The following is a 16,756-nucleotide window of genomic DNA, read 5'->3' on the forward strand; positions in this document are numbered from 1 at the left end:
TCTCGGCATTTTACATCATGCCATAGTATCATTAGACATCAAAGCGAAAAGCCGGCACTTTCCGTCCAATATCGGAAATGGGATACAATTATTATAGCCCAAGTTTTTTTTATAGTTTTAATTGTATGTGGTTTTTATTAGATATGTTGCTGATATATAGTAGGCAAAATGAACTCTCTACCTGTGAAGACGGTACTTTCTTTTTCCAATGACTTTTTCAACTTTATATTATGACTAATAACTGCACTGTAAAAAATTCCGGATCAAATTGCCGTGAAAAGTATTGGATCTAAATTATGGTACTTTGGATTCATCATCCATAAAATCCCTTTCTATAGTAAAATTGCACCGTAATTTTTACAGCAATATTTATTTATTACGGTATATAAATGAATATTTATTGAGTGATTTTACGGTAATCATTACTGTAAAAATTACTGTACATCAGATTTTTTTCCGTATCATGTTTCGATAAAAATGGAATTTACAGTAAAAAATACCGGCACTCTAGTGCCGGTATTTTTTACCGTAATTTGATCCGGAATTTTTTACAGTGTAGCAGTCTGACTGATTTAATGTGAATAAATCAGTTGGTTGTTAAATGATTTAATGTGAATAATGGAGGGAGGAGTACACCTCAAATATCTTTTGAGTTAGAACACAAAGTACTGAAATGTATTTTGATGGTTCGTGAGATAGACCTTAAATATGCTAATTAAGGTTTCTCTTCATAAAAAAGATTCTTCTTTCTCCAAATTATCTTGTGGAAAATTTTATGAATTCAATTTCCTAATTTATTCAGTTGCTAATTAGTATTTTTTGTTTCATTCTATGCAGTAAAATGTGTCCTATTGAAATTAGTTTCTAATTTTTAGATTTCCAGGTCTTAAGTGCTGTTAAAACTTTTTCATATTTCAAAAGTTTTCGAAGTTTAAGTTTTAAAAATACTTAAAATGTGAAAATTTTTTTCAATAGGACACATTTCAATGAATTGAGTGGATAAAAAAAATATTTCAAAATATTAATTAGTAACTAAATAAGTAAGGAAATTGAATTCATAAAATTTACCAGTTGGTAATCTATGAGGAAGAAAATGTATTTTTTTTAATGGAAACATAGGGGTCATCTTATCATTATTTTGGATTTTTGGTTGAGATTTTTTTATTTTCTTTTACGCGTGTGTAAACTTTTTATGATAAACAAACATTTAAAAGCATTAAGGTATCCGTCTAGTTTTGACAACTTTTTGTTTTTAAATATTCATATAAAATTTAAAAAAGGACAAACTAGTTTATTAGTTTTATTATGTATAAAAACTTACAAAACTAGCAGAAAAATAAGCAGTATTATTTTTGAAATGTCCATTTTTAAACAAAAGTAAGGCATATTTTAGCATACATTCTAAACACTGAAAAAAAATTTTTTATCACCTGAAACAAAAAAACCTTTTAGGATTTTATTTAGAAAGCTATCAACTATGTTTTGAAATACTACTAAACTATTATCTTAAAAGCAAGTGCATGAAATATTGAGTTAGGGATCAATATAAGTAAAAAAGCAAATTTTTAAAAATTTCCGTACTTATCTTTGCGAAAAAACATGCATAAAAATGAAATTCTTTTTTCTTTTAGTCTGTGGTTCAAAACACGTTAACTATAATCATTAAAACTCTCATGGAAAAACTGTAGACAATTATATTATAAACAAAAAGAGATATCGTGTCTAAGGTGGTGTAATATGGGACAAAATCTGATTTTGAGATAAACGTATTTAGAGATTTAAAATCATTAGTCTATCCACTGTTATCACCTTGAACAAAAACTGCTATAACTTTGTGTAAACAATTAGAGTACAAACAAAAGTGGAATATTTTAAGAAAGCTATGAGTTCAAGAATTCTAAATTTTCGTTTTTGCCCAAAAACATGTTTTTGCACTAGTCAGATATCTTAAAAGCATTAAGGTTTCAGACTAAGAGTCAGAGAGACTTATTCAGAAGTTGCCTTGTCTACGTTGGGTTCAAAATAGCAAGACTGCGGAGTTGAACACTAATTGTTGTAAACTCAGAATTGATTCGACTGTTCAACGTAGGTTATAGATTAAAGAAAATGACTCACTATATGATTGGGAATGTAAGGTATACAAACAGGTTTTTGATTGTAACCCTAAGGGCAATAGAAAAAGAGGAAGACCAGAAAAATACTTGGCGCATGACGTGTCTGCGTGAATTGAAAACAATAAGAAAGACATGGAGAGAGGCAAAATATTTAGACAGAGTGAAATGGAGAGCTACTATCGAAACCATATAACTACGATTCAGAGGGAAGAGCTATTCGGGTGATATGTATGTACTAGTGGGCTGCGCCCCTTGTTCGCTAACGCTCGCCAACCCCCGAAAATTGCTACGCAATCTAATATGGTTTGCTTCGCAAACCAAGCTTGCTTCGCTCGCTACTAACTTAGGTACATTGCAAATGCACGAAATTTTAAGAATTCAAAACAATCATTCAAATCTATGTAACAACTTTAAAAAAAAAATTACATCTTTTTAGTAAATACTAAGTCATTAAAATAAATTTGAATTCAAATAAATGACATGTAATTTGTTAAACCTATTAGAAATGTGCTATAGTATAAAATCTTAAAGCGTAACAGCACGACTGAGACTCATTTTTCAATGAATAACTAATAACAATAATAAAACAAATAAATTCGTGATATAAATCAAAAATCGTCAAATAAATTCGTAAGATATAAATTCGTGAAAAAAAGCACTTTCGACAAAATACTAAAATAGAGATCTATCGACAAAGACTACTCACTTCTGCCTAGCTTAATAGTATGAGATTGCCGCAGCTGATAGGGTGAATTTCGGAGGAGATCACATTTGGTGCGATTGCTCTCTCTGGTTATTTCCATTTCCGTTTTTAAAAGCGCTATATGTTGAGCCACCTCAGCTAGATTTGGCACGCGGCATTTTTAGCGGCAATCATTGGTCGATTTTCTAGCGTTGCCATTCGGGGAGTTGTAATAGGTCTTTGTTTTGTCGCCGTGTAAGAGAAATATATATATAGATTACTCAGGAACTATTCGAGCCGAACTATATTCTAACCCAACATTTCGAAAATAAAGATATCCATTTACAAAATTCGTTCAAAATCAATACGAATGTGAAACTGATAATAAACATTTGTTATGATAAGCATAATTACCAAAAATTCTTCCTACCGACAAAACAAACGAGAAAATTTCCAAGAAGATCTGAGCAAAACTAATTCCAGTGTTTGGTACTTTTAATATTTGATGCTATTCTTCAACCAGAGAGCCCCTTGAAGAATATAAAAAGGCACCCTTTTTCAAAAGCCACATACAATACTGAAGGAAATCACGCGAGATCTCGCGGTACAACAACGCGGTACTAGATTGGAGAGTGTTTGTGCAATTTTCTTTGAAAGTGAAGTAGAGACGCGTGTTAGAGGGAAAAGGAGATGCCCTCCAGTCACGTTCTGCTAGGGCACGTGCCCCACTTCAAGAAAGGAAGAATCCTTTCACTACTGCATAGTTCGAAAGCGAAAGTAAAAAAGGTTTTTACATCCATTTCATTTGAAGAATTAAACAACAAAGATCAATTATTATCGTGGTTTTGATTTTAGTTCCATATTTTGTTTTAAATAATAAGCAAAAATGAGTTACTTGTTCTTTGAATTATAATTAAAATGGAGATGAAATTCTTTTAAGAATGGATTCCATGTTTAAAATTCGAGACTTTCTATTTGTTTGCTTGATGGATAGGGTGTGGATCTATTGGATCCATATCCTATTCCTATCTATCTAAAGCAATGATCTATTGGATAAATGAATCTATTTTTCAACTAGTAATAAACCAGCGTTTTCTTCTTTTCAATTCAAACACAAAGTAAGACATGTGTACTTTGTTTTCCTATGTTTGAGCTTTGAGTCATAAATTTAAAATATTCTTTTATTTTTTTATCCCACAGTAGTTATTTTTTTATATTTCAAAACAGTTGAGACAGTTGTATGAAAATCGGAATGCACAAATTTTAGTTTGTAATTTTTCTTTTGGGAATACGTAAAACATTTTTAGATTTCATTCTTTTTCAAATAATAAAAAAAAAAAAAAAAAACATAAATTTTTAATTTTTGTAATTATTAAACTTTTTTAAACATTAAATTATAAACATTTTTAAAAACTATAAATGCCGGGCACTTAGTTAAAATTCAACAAGTTAAAGTACGGACATTTTTATTCAAAATAAACCAAAAAAGTATAATATCGAAGAGAAATGTTTTTAATTAAATAACAATTTCGAAACATTAAAAAATTATTATTTTTAAATAGCCATGGAAGAAATTATTAGTGCATTAAGTACTTTTTTTATACTTTTTATGTCTTATATAATATTAAAATAAGTAAAACAATGCAAGCATTTAAATTAATAATTCCTTGAAACTGAAGTGGAAATATATACGTGACAATATAAAAGTTTCATTTGCTTGAAAAATTATTAAGTTGGAAAAAATCAATATGTCTCGTGCTCTTAAAAATAGGAGTCCATTCTCAAGACTTGCCACGAGGAAAACTAAATAGATTAAAAACAGAAAACGTAATATTATTAACGAAAATAATGCTGCATTAGTTTCCCGTAAGTACAGTATTTTTAGTTTTTTTTTCTTCATCTTTATTTATTTCCCCTTTTTTCTTTGAAGGTGACATTATGACATCATTCCACTGTTTCAAATCTGTATTTTTTTCCTTGTTTACGCTTGGCGCATCTTGAGAATGGGCGCCTATTTTTAAGCACTTAAAACATTCTTTTTTCAATTTAAATTGAACATGAATTTAATTGAAGCAAATGAAATTTTTCTGTTATTAAGTATTTTATTAATTTTTTTTACATTATAAATTTTTAGAAAATATTTCAAATCTTCTATATATCGTACGGTTTATATAGATTATACCGTTTTAAACAAAAACAATACAATCATTTCAATACGAACTAAGTTTAATTCTGCTATGGTTTTAATTTCCGAGCGTATATACGTGCATTTAAAAATTTACCTAAATATATATAAAACCAGGTAACGATCACGTGTTCTATTTTTGGTTGATTCAAAATTTTTTTACTGTCTAGAAAGAGCGCAAGACAGCTAGATTGAAATGTTGGTTGAATGTTTATTTATGCGTCAAAAGATAGCTCTTATTCTTTCATTTCTCATTGCTGTATGGCTGTTATTGTCACTCAGTTCAATGAAATACGTGAAATGAATATTTGGCGTGGGAATTCTTTTTATTTGGCATCATTTCTTTTTACCAGCCAAACACCGACAGTGATTTTCTTTCTTTTGGTGGGTATCCTTTTTTTCTTTTTTCGAACATTCAGCCTTCAAATACTGACAACCGGCGCGTTAAGTTTAGTGGCAGCTGAAAATCGTGTTGTGTGAAATGCGATACATAAAAGCAATGGAATTTTTTTTGCAGAAAAAAAAATATCATTCACCAAAATGTCAACCCCCGTTTAACTCTTTTTTTTCTTCTTCTCCTATATCTTGGCTGCCATCGAAAGACGATTCTTTTAGTTGTCGCACAAAGAACCCTTTATGGCCAAAGTAGAAATCAAACAAACTATTTTATGATGGATATGAATTTCACGTGATGTACGACGTTGTAAAACGCAGAGTTATATCATGGAATCTAAAAGGATTGCATTATGGAAAAACACTCATAAATACAAAAGAATTTTATTGATTTTTTCTCGTTTTAACAGGTCATCATAACATATAACACACGGCGAAAAAAATTCTAAGAAATTTACTATATAGCCTGGTAAGGGCACTTCTAGCACAAATACCATAATTCTGATAATCAAACCAACTAGTCTAGATCAGTGGTTCCCAAACTTTTTTGACCCATGGACCCCTTTTTATAGTCAAAACTTATCCACGGACCCCCAAGTGAAAATTGCATTGAGTACTGTATAAAAATTACAAATTAAAAAACAAAAAAAAAAACATTTTGTTGAAGAACTATTTATTGAAATTATATCTTAAGTTTAAAATAAAATTAAAAAAAAAAATAATGACTTTTATGAACGTGATGAGATTTTAAGAGTGTATTTATGTTCGGCTCAATGTTTGTGAGCACTAATTTCTAATCATTTATTTATAATTTTTTTTTTTTTTTTTGTGATGAGTTTCATTACGGCACTGAAACTGAGAGAACAATATCCTCTTCCCAAGTTTTGTTTATGCAGAAAAAGTTTTGCAACAAACACAGTTTTACGATTTTAATTCTGATTAAATTTAATTGTTCATCTTGTAGTTTCAAATTAGTTTCGTTAAGTTTGGTAAATGTACTAAAAATACATTCGCTGTAGCTTGTTTTAAGTTAAGAGTTAAGTTTGTAGCTTGTTACCGACTATTGCCGGAGCACCGTCAGTAGCTACAGAAATGATATTAGTCAAGGGTATAGCTTTTAATTCAGTCAATAGCGTTTCAACTTTCGTATCGCTTTCCAAACATTAACAAATAGAAATTCTTGGTAAATTTTTTATTCTTTTACAAATTTTACATAAGCTAAAAGTAAAAGCTTCGTTTCCCGGATAAGTGGACTCGTCAAGCTGTATAGAAAATTCAAATATTTTTAAGTACTCACATAAAGAATTTTCTAGACACTGAGATATTTTGTCAATCCTTCTTTGTACATAATTATTACTCCGTGGAATTCTTTTTACAATGTTAAAAGCTGGTTTGTGCAACCCGGTGAGTATTATCTAACTTACAGCTAGTAAAATAAGTTCTTCAATAGTGTGAGTCTTTCCGGACTTAGCAATCATGTAATATATAGAAACATGCGAAACTATGAGAAAACATGCAATCCATCGTCACCTCGCTTAGATGTTGTCCCTATAAGTTGTTGCAGTGACGGTGTTTTCAGATATTTTTCCTTGACTGTTTGAAAAATAGTTAAATCCTTATCTTTTTTGTCACTATGGATTTTTATCAATTGTTCGTAAAGCATGTTTCATTGAATCACTTGTTATAGTTTTATTACATAGAAGACACATAGGTGAAGTATTATTTCCTGGTGAAGAAATAAAGACATACTTCAAATATTCCACACTGTATTTTCGGCGTTTTTTCTTCGACTCATTCATACTGTTATCTCTTAAAAAGGGAACAAAAGATATAAGAAAATTTGTAAATCAACTGTTTAATTTGTAGCAAACTACTGTTAATAATTATAAGCACGCACCTTTATTTATAGTTTACTTAGGACGCAAAAATCGCTACTATTTTATTCATCTTAATTTCCGTAATAATAAAAACCAATCACAATTTTATTACTTTATATTAAACCTCACGCGGACCCCCTGACATTGTTCAGGGACCCCTAAATCAGTTTTTATTTTTCACGGACCCTCTGAATGGTACCACGGATCCCTGGGGGTTCATATGGACCACTTATGGAAACACTGGTCTGGATCATTTAGCGGAAGAATATTTCAATACCTGCATAATTTAATGTATGATCATTTCATGTTCAAAATTAACCAAGTCAATTCAATATATTGTTATTTCAATATCTAGATGAATCTAGATGATTTAACATTAGCACATTTCAATATCAAGATATATCTAGATCATTTGATATTAGGGTATTTCACGAGCAAGAGTAATCTAGATAATTTAATATCAAAATAAATCTAGATGATTTAATACCATAATATTGATGATTTATTATTGATGATGACTTAATATCATAATAAGATGATTTATTATCATAATATCATAATATAATATCATAATTAATAATAATCAAAATATCTTCTTATTAATAAGAACATATTTTGATCATTATTTAGAGATATGATATTATTTAGAGATAAAATCTACATAGTTTGATATCAAGCTATTTTAATATCGAAATCAAGTGCACGATAATTATTTTCCCATCGTCATCAATGAAAGTTCTAAAGTTACATATGCGCTCATAATTAATAATAATCAAAATATCTTGTTATTAATAAGGAAATATTTTGATCATGCTTTGGAGATATGATATTATTTAGAGATAAAATCTACATAGTTTGATATCAAGCTATTTCAATATCGAAATCAAGTGCACGATAATTATTTTCCCTTCGTCATCAATGAAAGTTCTAAAGTTACATATGCGCTCATAATTAATAATAATCAAAATATCTTGTTATTAATAAGGAAATATTTTGATCTTCCTTTGGAGATATGATATTATTTAGAGATAAAATCTACATAGTTTGATATCAAGCTATTTTAATATCGAAATCAAGTGCACGATAATTATTTTCCCATCGTCATCAATGAAAGTTCTAAAGTTACATATGCGCTCATAATTAATAATAATCAAAATATCTTGTTATTAATAAGGAAATATTTTGATCATGCTTTGGAGATATGATATTATTTAGAGATAAAATCTACATAGTTTGATATCAAGCTATTTCAATATCGAAATCAAGTGCACGATAATTATTTTCCCTTCGTCATCAATGAAAGTTCTAAAGTTACATATGCGCTCATAATTAATAATAATCAAAATATCTTGTTATTAATAAGGAAATATTTTGATCTTCCTTTGGAGATATGATATTATTTAGAGATAAAATCTACATAGTTTGATATCAAGCTATTTTAATATCGAAATCAAGTGCACGATAATTATTTTCCCATCGTCATCAATGAAAGTTCTAAAGTTACATATGCGCTCATAATTAATAATAATCAAAATATCTTGTTATTAATAAGGAAATATTTTGATCATGCTTTGGAGATATGATATTATTTAGAGATAAAATCTACATAGTTTGATATCAAGCTATTTCAATATCGAAGTCAAGTGCACGATAATTATTTTCCCTTCGTCATCAATGAAAGTTCTAAAGTTACATATGCGCTCATAATTAATAATAATCAAAATATCTTGTTATTAATAAGGAAATATTTTGATCATGCTTTGGAGATATGATATTATTTAGAGATAAAATCTACATAGTTTGATATCAAGCTATTTCAATATCGAAATCAAGTGCACGATAATTATTTTCCCTTCGTCATCAATGAAAGTTCTAAAGTTACATATGCGCTCATAATTAATAATAATCAAAATATCTTGTTATTAATAAGGAAATATTTTGATCTTCCTTTGGAGATATGATATTATTTAGAGATAAAATCTACATAGTTTGATATCAAGCTATTTTAATATCGGAATCAAGTGCACGAGAAATATTTTCCCATCGTCATCAATGAAAGTTCCAAAATTCCTGAAGACCTCACCTTTTAATGAAACGAAGCATTTTCTACCTCCTACTGTTGTGATACGTCAACACTACTCAACAGCTCCAACTTGATGCCACCAAATCAGGTGCTACGTGAAAGACGGCCACCCGCTGGATACGAACCTCGTTACGATTTTTATGGCATCCGGAAGCTTGGAACATTCGAAAAAGAAGATGAAGAAACGGTTTCGATCTTTTGCTAGGGCGAGGAAGGAAGAACGCTCTTCGGGAGGTCTCATCCCGATTGGTTAAATTATAAATGCAGATTTGATATTAATACCTGCATACCGACAAAACGCATCAGGTGATACAGGGATGGGAACATACCGGAAAGGGGTGGGATGCAGGTGAATTATGAGGATTATTTCTTCTAATTGCTATGATTGACGGAATAGAAATGTTCTAATTTTTATATTTCTATGAGATTATCTGAAACAACAGACGAACTATTAATCCTAAAGTTGTCTTGACATGTTTCGATTTATTAAAAATCATAGCATCGAATTGGTAAAAAGGATTTCATTTTTTGTTATTAGCAAACGATTCTATAAATTGAAACTGTATGTCCACTCCGTAACCTATAAGCATACCAAGTAGATATGGAAAGAAATTCGAAATCGTTTTCGAATTTTAAACTTTTATTATTAAATAAAATAAGACAAAATGGATTTTCTATTTGTTACTAATTTTCAATTTTTTAAGACAACGGGCAAGCTTCGACAAAAAATAAAATTTCAAACATGTCTGTTTTTATGTTCTCAATTTGGTGGGACTCAAAATTTGCAATTTTAAACAGTTTGTACTCTATTTAAATTTCCTCAGTTTCAGCGTCATCTATGAAACAAAATGTATAAATCAAAGAGTTAAATAGGGTTACTTTTTTTTCTTCTAGAGTTTCCGAATCAGTAATAAAAATATGCGTCCATATTTAAAATTTTAAAGTTGCCCCACCCCGCCCCTTGGAGAAGGGTGGAAGATCGAGTTTATAATCATTGGATTGCTTCTAAAAAATATCGAAAGCGTCTGTTGTCACTTGTTCGACCCGATGTATATTTCTTGAGTTATTCAATCGTTTTCTTTCTTTTTTTTTACTCCCTGTATAGCAATTACTGAAAATCTCTCTTTTATTTTAACATTTAAAAATAAAACTCTGAACTTGTTACTTTAAATAGAAGTTCTTGCGTGCGGTTTATTTTTCTTCAATGAATGCAGTAAAGGATTCGTGAAATGCATTGTATTTAAATATCACTCTGCAATATTTACTTAGCAAACAGTATCTTTAACTGATGACGTCAATTTCGTGGGTGATTGGTCAGGAAAAACAGTTGCGGTCAATTTGCTATTAAGATAATATTGTAATGTTACGCACGGCTTTGTATTTGCTTGTGACTACCATCAATTAGCTATAAGTATGCTCTCTTCCTGAAAAATATTAAGAAATAAAAATTGCAGTCATCAACCACCGTTTTAAAATTATTGATTAAGAATATTTTTATTTATTTACAAATTAAATCGCCAATTCAATAATTCAGTGTGTATTCATCCAGCGATTCACTAACTCACTGAATCATTGATTCATTTATTTATTTATTCCCCGACTTGCTTATGGATTGATTTGAATCATATTTTGATTCCCTGGACTTTCGAAGGGCATAAGAAAAATTAAAAAGATGAAACCAATTTAAGTAAATGTTAACAGCAATTCACTTTTTTAGACACTTTGGCGTTTAGAGTACTGCTTAAATATAGTGTTCATACAAGTACATTTTTTAAAATAAAAGGACATGTAGTAGTGGTCACAAATACAGTTAAAGATCGAGGTTTGTTTCGGTCCTTAGCGATATTAAATTTTTATAAACTCCGTTGAAACCTTGTGTTATTTTTCTCCTTTACTTACTAGCTTCATCAAGAATGATTTATTGCAGCAGTTGCCATAGCAACGTAAACCAATATTAATATATATTTTTATTTCAAAGAAAGTACTTAAAATGTCTAAATTTAAAGCTAGTAGATAAAACAAGTAACGGAATAAAGCTTATTACGCAAAATAAATTTATATTGACTTTGCTAAAAATTCATTATAATATAGTCTTCTTCAAAAATTACAATTGGTAAATTGTCTGAAAATCAAGAGATGTAAGAAATATAAAATATGTCCCGGTTTTCGTCAAAAATAACGTTTAAAAAAAAAAAAAAAAAAAAAAATTTCTTCCAATACCCACTTTGTTTGACATTCGTCAATTCAAGCGTATTGGGAAAGATTTGTTGGCCACTCTTTTAGGGGCACCATGTTAGGTGGGCCAACGTTGCTCCCACCGTAAGGTCAGATAGTACAGAGAATGAAAGAACATCCATGCCTTATCCGGGATTCGAACCAAGAACCTTCCTGATGCAAGACTAGTTCCCGAACCCAACACAAATCGGTCGGCATTTTTGAGTAAAATAAAAATATTTAAATTTGCATAAATGATAATAAATTTAAGAGGCCTATTTTCTCGTTTTTAAACTCAACCAACTGATTCACACCGAATTCTGAGTATGCTTATGTATATGCTCTGTTGCGTTGTAGTTTGAAACTCAACCTTTCCTTTAAAATTTTATTTCTGGATGAAGCAGAACATCAAGTACATCTTGATGGAGAATTTTTTGAATTAAACTAACCAACGTTACCGTTCATGGAGAGGAAAACCTCCTACAGCGAGAATTGGGTACTTGCTCTTCAAAAAGAAGAAGATCACAGATACCCACATATATGACCTATGACGTCAGTGCCAACAGATCGTTTGTCAGCAAAATGGCGAGTTTGAGTTCAGCTAATTTTCTCCACATAATGTTAATTAACGTGAAGTTAAAATACAGCACCGTATCGCACATCTTTCTTGTCTACGTCTTTTGCTTAACTTAGATTTATTATTTGTTTATGAATTTATTGTAATCGTGACATATTTTTATTTTGTGTACCTGGCAACTCCGATGCATAATTATTAGCTTGTTTATGCTCTACATGACTTCATGCCTTTTGTGTTAAGTAAGAAATATAAAGTGAAAAAATTAATATCCTTGTGAAATAATCTTTGTGTATGAATATAGAATGTGTCACTTAAGAGAATTGATACTTGACGGACATGGCTTGCACGAAATGGAATGGAAAGAGCAGTTGCTTACTTAAAACAAATGCCACGTTTCAACAACCAATCAGAGATACTCACACTACGTCACTTGCAGGAATCCCATTGGCTAGTTCTCCATCAGATATCATCGTCTACTACGTCATCATACTACGCTATACATTTCCCATAAGTAGAATGGAATATTTTACTACTACTAGCTGTCGCCAGTATTAAGACCAAGATGACGTCATTGAGAAGTAAAGTAAGAAATAAACAACGTTTTCGAAGATCTTTCGTCAGGAAAAATAAAAACGACGCAGTTTAAGTGTATTACACCCAAGAAAGTTATAATTTTAAATTGTGCACGCCATCTTGCTGTAAAGAAGTATCTCGTCTTCAGAACGGACAAATAACTAAAATAATTTAAAAGTTATTAAACTTTTAAAACCGAACAGGAGTCAGGGAGATGATCTCACATCAAAGAAGTTCAAGATTCAAATCTTGGACTGTTCAAAATACAAAGCGAAGAAGTTTAACATTAAGAGCCATACATTTGCACTATGTATTAGCTGTTCATCGCGGTTTGTAAGGTCCCCCAAATAAAAAAATGAGTGATGTACTTCAGAAATGTGGCGTAACTACCACTACGAATATTAAACATCAATTCACTAGTATATAAGTCATGCTAACTTGATTCAACATAGAGGTACCTTTTGATAGATGAAGGTTGGCATTGTGTAATGGTCTTTCTTCACAAGAAATTTCGGTTTGTTTATGAATCGGCATATTTCAACTTAACATTAACTTTAGTGACACTTACATAACAAGTCAATCAAGCATAGTGCACCAACAAAAAAAAGTATATGTTCTTAAGATACAATGTGTGCCGACAGGTGCAGAGAGCAGAGTTATCAGGTATCTATTGAAGAAGCGAGAAAAAATCCAACTTCAAGATGTCTTCTTGGCTTGTCGCACTCTTCCTCTTAGAAGTTGACAAGCCTGACAGCTTCAATGAAGTGACAAGGATACTTCTTTGCCAATTTCTCCCGAAACTGAAAAAACTGAGTGATTTTATTCTTGGCATCGTTCACTCGCACGATCTCTCTTCAATAAAGATGGCAGACAGTTACATTTCGTGAAATTTTTTCAAATAATTTGTCATATACCGTTTTTTTTTCAGATTTGAATTTTGTTAAATTTATTAGAATTCAATTTTGATATCATTTATATTTGAACAGCTAAGAAATAAATAAGTAGTCTTAAAAATGAAACAGGTTACATTATTAAATGAACACATGATTTTGAAATAATTTGTCACGAGTTGTATAGTTTCTGTTTTAATTCGTTTATTGGTGTTCATTATTTAAAGCTTAACAACATATTACTAAGCCGAAAAGTAAGTTGAAAAATAAAAAAATTCAAAATAAAAATATTTTTAAAAACCACGTTTTTGTAGGGTAGAATAATAATTAAAAAAAAATTGAAAAACGAAAAACGTGGGGCGCATGAAGTACATAACAGTAATGTTATATTAGTGTTTGTATATGTGCTCTTGAGAATATGTGTATGTATATCTGTAATTGCAATTGTATCTGAATGTGGATGCGGAGTATGTTTGTGTATATGCATATGTATGTGGATGTATATGTGACTGTGCATGTGTATGAGTAAGAAAATGTGTATATGTATGTGTATATGTACTGTTATGTATTTCATGCGCCCCACGTTTTTCGTGTTTCAATTTTTTTTTAATTATTATTCTACCCTACAAAAACGTGGTTTTTAAAAATATTTTTTATTTTGAATTTTTTTATTTTAAATTATAATTTTTTTAACTTTTATTTTATATTTTTTTAAAATTATTACTTTTTAATTATTATTCTTCACTACAAAAAACGTGGTTTTTAAAAATCTATATATTTTTATTTAGATTACTTTTCTTAGTCAAGAGTAGTCAAGACTACTACAAGCCCACTACTAAAATAATAGAACTTTCATTTTAAATTAGGGATACAAAAACCTTTATAGAAAAACAATACCTTTACGACTTTCATTAGTATTATGCTGATGACAACCAAAACAATCTGGAAATGAATGAGGAAAAACTGGATCCTGCCACGTGATTTTTCAGCCAATAAAAATACTCCGACAATAAAAATCTTTTCACCTGACACGCAATACTATTTTGAAATAATGGAATCGACAATAAAAGACAATCTCGAAAATAATAATTTTTTTAAAATTTTATTTTACTTTGTATGTCTTTTTTTTCTTCATTTTCATGCATTGTCATCCAATTCTGAACTATGTGCCAAATTTGAAGTTTGTAGCTAGTCGGGAAGTTAGTTTAAAATCGATTACAAAATTCCACCCGGACAGACATACACGAAGGCAAGTTTATATAAACGTGGTAAATTCTGAACTATGTGCCAAATTTGAAGTTTGTAGCTAGTCGGGAAGTTAGTTTAAAAACGATTACAAAATTCCACCCGGACAGACATACACGAAGGCAAGTTTATATAAACGTGGTAATAATAAAATAAAAAGGCAGCATTATCATACTTTCAGATATGAAATTCTCACTTTTGATGATTCAGCAATAATTGATCTGTATTTCGTTCATTTTGAGAATCATTTCGCAAACGAAATCACGTTATTTTGGACGAAACGTGAACTTTTATGATAATACATTTATGTGGCGAAAATTTTCCTCAATTTGAAACCTCATTGTACTCCATTGTGGGAGATTGTTAACTATATTAAAGACTAGATAATCTAAAATAAAGCAACAGAGCAAGCCGACCGGCCAGTATAGCTGTCAAAAATTGGCCTAGAACCAGAAACAACCTGCTTCGAATCCCGCTTCTGGCACTGGTGTAATTTATTTCTCTGTTCAATCTGTTCTTCTTGCGTTGTTTTGGTGACATCGATCCGCCTCATTGCATTGCTGGCACCAACCACAGTGCTTACGTAAAATATCCTCCGTGGTAGACGGATCATGGGTTAAAGCCCCCTTGCAGTCAGGCTAACCGTTGGAGGTTTTCGTGCTTTTCCTCTCCATGTAACACAAAACGGGTTAGTTCCATCAAAAAGTTCTCCACGAAGGCAAATTTCTCCCAATACTTGATCCAGTAGTTCCCTCGTCTTCTAGATTGAATTCAAAATTACATGGCTATGAAGTTGAACATTAGTAGTCGTAAACCCAAAATGGGTCGACAATTCAGTGACGGTTAAAATATAAATCGTTGCTTTCTGAGCCATGGTGGCTCAGGGGATAGAGCGTTTGCTCATCCCTAAGGAATCAGGTTCGAATCCCAGAGTGGCTGGTAGATGCGAATTCCACACCCGGCTCGCACTGACCACAGTGCTGACGTAAAATATCCTCATGGGGGAGAATCCCTTTGCTGTAGTGCTAACCGTGGGAGGTTTTCCTCTCCATGTAACGCAAATGTGGATTAGTTCCATCAAAAAGTCTTTCAGGAAAGCAAATTTCTCCCAATACTTAATCCAGGAGATCCTTAGTCTTCTAGATTAGGTTTAAAATTACAAGGCTACGGAGGTGAACATTAGTAGTCGTAAACCCGAAACGTAAACCGGGTCGGCTGTTTAACGACGGTTATAAAACAAAACAAAATTGTTGTTTTCTGACGGTTTCAAAAGTTAGATACATTAGGCACTACGAGTTTTTTTTTAATTAGAAAAAAAGTAAAATGCTGAAATAGTTCTTTAATTTTGACGAAATTTGTTTTTTTGAAAAAGTGACGACCGTTATTTCATCACGTTGATGAAATTTTTACTCGGAGTCAGGAAACGGTTTCGTTACAAACGAAGAAACTTTCGAGAAATTTGAGTATCCATTTTAAACAGTCAAATAAAAGCTTGATACAAGATTTTAGAAGACATTCACCAAGGGCTGCATTTTTTTATGATTTGAATTTTATCTTAATTTGTTTACTAGCTATCATTATTGAATTTTTTAAAGTTTAACAGCTTGAAAATGCGTAGAAAAGTAAAATAAAAATTAAATAGGCTACATTGTCAAATGAAAGAAAGCTTGATACATGATAAAAATTTTTGCCACAAGCTGTAATTTTTTTCTGATTTGGATGTAGTTTCAATTTGTTTATTGGAGTTAATTGTTGATTTATTGAAAGTTTAACTACTGATAAGTAAGTAACTGGACTTGATAATAGTCTAAATTATCAAATAAGCATTTGATAAGTAATTTTAAAATACAAAATCTCGAAAATAAGAAGAGGTAAGCAGCCAGACTCGAAAATTGAAAAAAAGAGTTACAATATCAATTGAAT

This window comes from Parasteatoda tepidariorum, chromosome 10, assembly GCF_982258835.1.
Source record: "Parasteatoda tepidariorum strain Cologne lab strain chromosome 10, Ptep-v5.0, whole genome shotgun sequence".
Classification (NCBI taxonomy): domain Eukaryota; kingdom Metazoa; phylum Arthropoda; class Arachnida; order Araneae; family Theridiidae; genus Parasteatoda; species Parasteatoda tepidariorum.